The 4,695-nt window shown below is 39.3% G+C and overlaps 1 pseudogene; it reads right to left on the bottom strand.

Annotated features, from left to right (window-relative positions):
* Positions 1-1,569: 1,569 nt before the first annotated feature.
* Positions 1,570-2,064, bottom strand: LOC120593679 (28S ribosomal protein S24, mitochondrial-like; annotated as a pseudogene).
* Positions 2,065-4,695: the final 2,631 nt, after the last annotated feature.

Raw genomic sequence — 4,695 nt, 5'->3', positions numbered from 1 at the left:
GCTTTTATTAATGTGGTGCATTGGAATTATGGGAGTAGGGGTAAAGAAAAAAAATGTAGGTGCAACATGACTTACATACAGTGTACATAGCTTTGAAATCCTTATGACAGAGCCACCAAATGGAAAGGATTCTGATTTAGTGATTGTCACATAAACACATTTAATGAATCAAACATGGAGCAGAAAAGGCACTCTAAGTAAAACAATTAATCTTTCCAGATCATTGAAATTAAGTGTTCATAGAGCACTTAACTTGCTTGCATTTAGAAAGGTTGATATAAGAGAGCAGTGTGGTGGCAAGGGGGCCCTTTCTGGGAAATAGTGTGATGGCAAGATGTTCAGGCTTCCTTGTTACATACTAAAAAGTAAGGAGAATCAAGTAAAAAGACTCTCTAACAATTTCTCCTTATCAGAAAAAGCCAGCATTCAGGGTGCCAAGGGGCTGTATGCTACAGCACAAGAGTCATGCTCCCACCTCCCAGGCAACTGGAATAAATAGAGCCCTGGTAACATCACTCACTTCTTTTCTTTCCCTTTCTTTCTTTCTTTCTTTCTTTCTTTCTTTCTTTCTTTCTTTCTTCTTTCTTTCTTTCTTTCTTTCTTTCTTTCTTCTTTTCTTTCTTTCTTTCTTTCTTTCTTTCTTTTCTTTCTTTTCTTTCTTCCTTCCTTCCTTCATTTCTTCCTTCCTTTGTCCTTCCTTCCTTCCTTCCTTCATTCCTTCCTTCCTTCCTTCCTTTTCTTTCTCTCTTCCTTCCTTCTTCCTTCCTTCCTTCCTTCCTTCCCTTCAACCCTTCCTTCCTTCCCTTCCTTCCTTCCTTCCTTCCTTCCCTTCCTTCCTTCGCTCTCTTTCTTTCTTTCTTTCTTTCTTTCTTTCCTTTCTTTCTTTCACTTTCTTTCTCTCTCTCTCTCTCTCTCTCTCTTTCTTTCTTTCTCTCTTTCTCTCTTTCCTCTCTTTCTCTTTCTCTCTCTCTCTTTCTCTATCTGCTCTCCCTCTCTCTCTCTCTTTCTCTCTTTCTTTCTCTCTCTCTTTCTCTCTTTCTTTCTCTCTCTCTTTCTCTCTTTCTTTCTCTCTCTTTCTTTCTTGTTCATTCTTTCTTTCTTTTTACAAATAATGCATAACTTCACTTTTATGTGGAATCAAAAATAGTTGACATAGAAACAGAATAATGGTGGTTCTAGGATCTGGGAGAGGGAAACGGGAGATGTTGGTGTGGGTGTAAAGTTCCAGTTATGCAGGGTGAGCAGTCCTGGAGATGTATGTACAACAATATGACTACAGTTGACAATGCTTTATGACATACTTGATGTTTGCTAAGAGGATGAATCTTAGCTGCCAGTCTTCTTGGGATTCCTCGGGCACCTTCAGAGAAATCCTATTCTAGATTCTTCACCTAAAGAGTAAAGACAGATGGCAAGGCCAGACCACACTGGGAGCCCACTTATTCAACACAGCTCTAAAAGTGAAGCCTCTGGACTCTGAGGGGATATGTTTCCCCATTTCTATTTCACTCCTTCCCACATATTTCTGCCCTTTGCAGCTAGAGCTTGATGCAGAAAAAGGAGACCATCCTAGTTATATACAATCTTTGAGGGCACATTTTGGAAGTGGAGACGCACAGGACACTTGTAAAAATGAGACAGCAGTGTATCACTGGAGCCCACAAGGAAGGAGGACTTGTGCACAGGCAGCTGCCTCAGGACCAAAGAACAGATGTCCACCTGGTTAGCCCAGCGCTTTATGATAAGCTAATCAGCCAGATAGCCTGAGAAGGTGCCCAGCATGAACTGAGAAGAAAAACATCCTCCATCATTTGCTCTTCAGTATGGTCCTCCCCATCCATGTTACCTGTATGCAGCGACAGCCAGCCCTTGCAGTGGGAGATATGGTGAGGCGCGTGTGCCTCTTCCTAGGTCACTGGCTTATCAACCTTGTCCACTCGGACTCGGGCCTACTGATTCTTGGTGCAGACCGCGGAGGTGTGCAGAGTGCAACAGGGACAGGCAGCTCTCGCCCCAGGACAGCACCCGTGGCCCAAGCCCTCAGCTGCACGCAGGCACTGCCATCTTGGGCCAAGCGCAGTGCATCTCATATCTCCTTTAATTAGGCGTTCAGGTCAGCCTATATACACTTTGAAGTATTGCCTCTATTCCTCTTCAACAGCAAATATTCTCTTACTCACTTACACACCCACACCACCATGTGTAGAGAGCCATTCAAGATTGATCTTAATCATTTTTATTCTCAGAAAATGTCATTCCTCTCTGATGGATGTTTTTGTTTACAGTTGCTTGTTTACTTTAGATGGTCTATGTTGGGGCCTCAATGTCATATCTCTATCATTCACAATAAGAGGTGATCTCAGAGGAAGCTCAGAATAGACACAGAGTGGGAAGAGATTGTCACAAAATTGGGACTATAATTTGCATAGGGTTACAAGGCGAATGATTATCTAAAGTGTTCCTGTGAATGGCCAGTGGACAGAACATAGAAATGGACAATAAATTCTAAAGTAGAGGATGATGTGTAAGATGGAATGTGAGCCTGAGGGAAGTAAATAAAGGAATACCATTTCAAGGTCATAAGAACCTTGACGGTCAGGGAGATGCAGAATAGAAAACTGACTTAAAAATTCTGAGATAAAACAGAACTTGAAATCAAGTGGGCACCAGGTCAAAAATAAATCAAGAGGAATCTAATTTATATATGCAGTTAAAATTTAGTCATATTGAGGCGGAAAGAGATTTTAGGAATAATAGTCACGAAAAAATCACCAGATTACATCCTAGTTGGAAATAACCTAAAAGTTATATAAAGAGTTAACTAGAGACTATGTTAACGAGAGCTGGAAAAATATGAAAAAAGACTATCTGAATTAATATAGACTTATCCAGCTTATATCATTTAATCAGCAAACCATCAGAAGAACTTTTGTTTGTGGAATTAGAAGATCAGGGGATTCAGCCCTCAGTAAGCAAAATAATCTTACCTAGATCTCTTGGGTAGGTATTATCTTACTCTAGATTTAGTATCACAGTTAAGTTAGATAGGGTCGTAGAAACACTGTTTTTTCATTTTCTTGGATTTCCCTAGTCCTTCTTTTTTGAACTGTATTAACAACACAATTGTCCTACCATCTAAAGAGCAGCTCTCCTTTTCTAATTTAAAATATGGGCTGTTGTTTTCTCTCCATGCATATTCTTTCTAGTAGTCTGAGCTGAGGCCCCTTAGTTTTGAACAAGCCAAGTGCTGACTCAGAAAAGGGAAAGAAGAATACAGAACCAGTTTTCCCAGGAGCAGAAAGCAAAGCAGATTAGGAAAGCCTTTGTTATCTTTGTCATGAGTAATTTGACTAAACCTGCTTGAATAAGAAAGAACTGGAGGCCTCAGAGAAACTTTGAACTCTTAAATGAAAAATAAGCATAGCATAAAAGGGAAAAAAAAGTAAAAGGAAAAGAAATGAGGTTACTTTTTTTTTCTCAATTGAGAATGTCTAAGGTTTCATTAATGAAACTTTTATCTTTTCTCACTAAATAAGATTCTGACTTGTTGGCCAAGGCCTGTGCAGAAATATCATATAATTAATAATGCCTTGAAGGGAACTGTGCTTTAAGTGTTTTATTATTTTTTAATCACTTAACATGGTTTTTAAATTATTTATGCCCACATTGTTACAGATTGATTTTGGAATGGCTTACATAAATATATTTAATAATGTGAGATAAAAAGCAATTAATAAGAAGAAATAAAAAGTCAGGGTAAAGGAAAAAAATAAAGTAGTTAAGATATAGCTAGAGGTAGTACCGATACTTGAAATATATGTTCTAAGTCCTCATAGTTCTGCTAAAGACATGAGATGTGAGAGACAAAACCAGACACAAGATTTACAATTTACATAAGATAAAATTCAAACTTGATGCTCAGGAGAACCAGAGTGAAATGTTTCCCTTGGGTCCTCATAAATAGGAACATAGTGGACTGTAAAAGTGGAAATTCTCCAGTTTCAGGGAGGCAGTATCTCCAGGTGCCGGCCCCTAGGGAGAGCAGTTACTCAGTTACAGGGAGGTGATATCTCCAGGCGCCAGTTCCAGGGAGAAGCGCAACATTCCAAGGTAATGATGATAAAACTGTCTATTAGGCCCTGTTTGCTGGGAGTTCCCCTGAATACATTTATCTGTGTACAAAGAGTTAATGACTAACTTCTGCTTCTTGTAATCTGTTCATTCAAAGATGTAGTAAAAAATATCTTATAAGCAGTCTGTTCGAGAAGCTTGGGGCTGATCTCCTCTAACCCTGCGTGGTAGAGAGTTAGTCGCCGGCCAGCTAATAAAGGCTTATAATTAATCTCAATTGGCTCTGTGGGTCTCAAAACCATTCGTGCCATAACAGGACAACTTCCTCAAAAATATCCCTACAATAAATACAAAAATAAGCTTCATAGGGCAGTTTTTTATGCTTCTCTTGGTGCCACCATATAAACATTATGCAGGAAGAGAACAATTCAGCAGGTGAATCCACACACATCTCTGGTGGTCTGGCTTTCTTCAGGGAAGGATATGAGCATGTGCAAAAAATGAATGTATTCACTACACATAACTTATCTAATCAATCACTCATAAGTATTTGTTTTTTTCATCCAAACTTGACAGAAGCACTGAGTTCAAGCTGATAGCCCAGACAGGAAGCTGGAGAGCAAT

The sequence above is a fragment of the Pteropus medius genome, unplaced genomic scaffold (assembly GCF_902729225.1).
Source record: "Pteropus medius unplaced genomic scaffold, Ma_sr-lr_union100, whole genome shotgun sequence".
Classification (NCBI taxonomy): Eukaryota; Metazoa; Chordata; class Mammalia; order Chiroptera; family Pteropodidae; genus Pteropus; species Pteropus medius.
The sequence above is the reverse complement of the archived record's forward strand: the minus strand, read 5'-3'. Positions and strand labels throughout refer to the sequence as shown.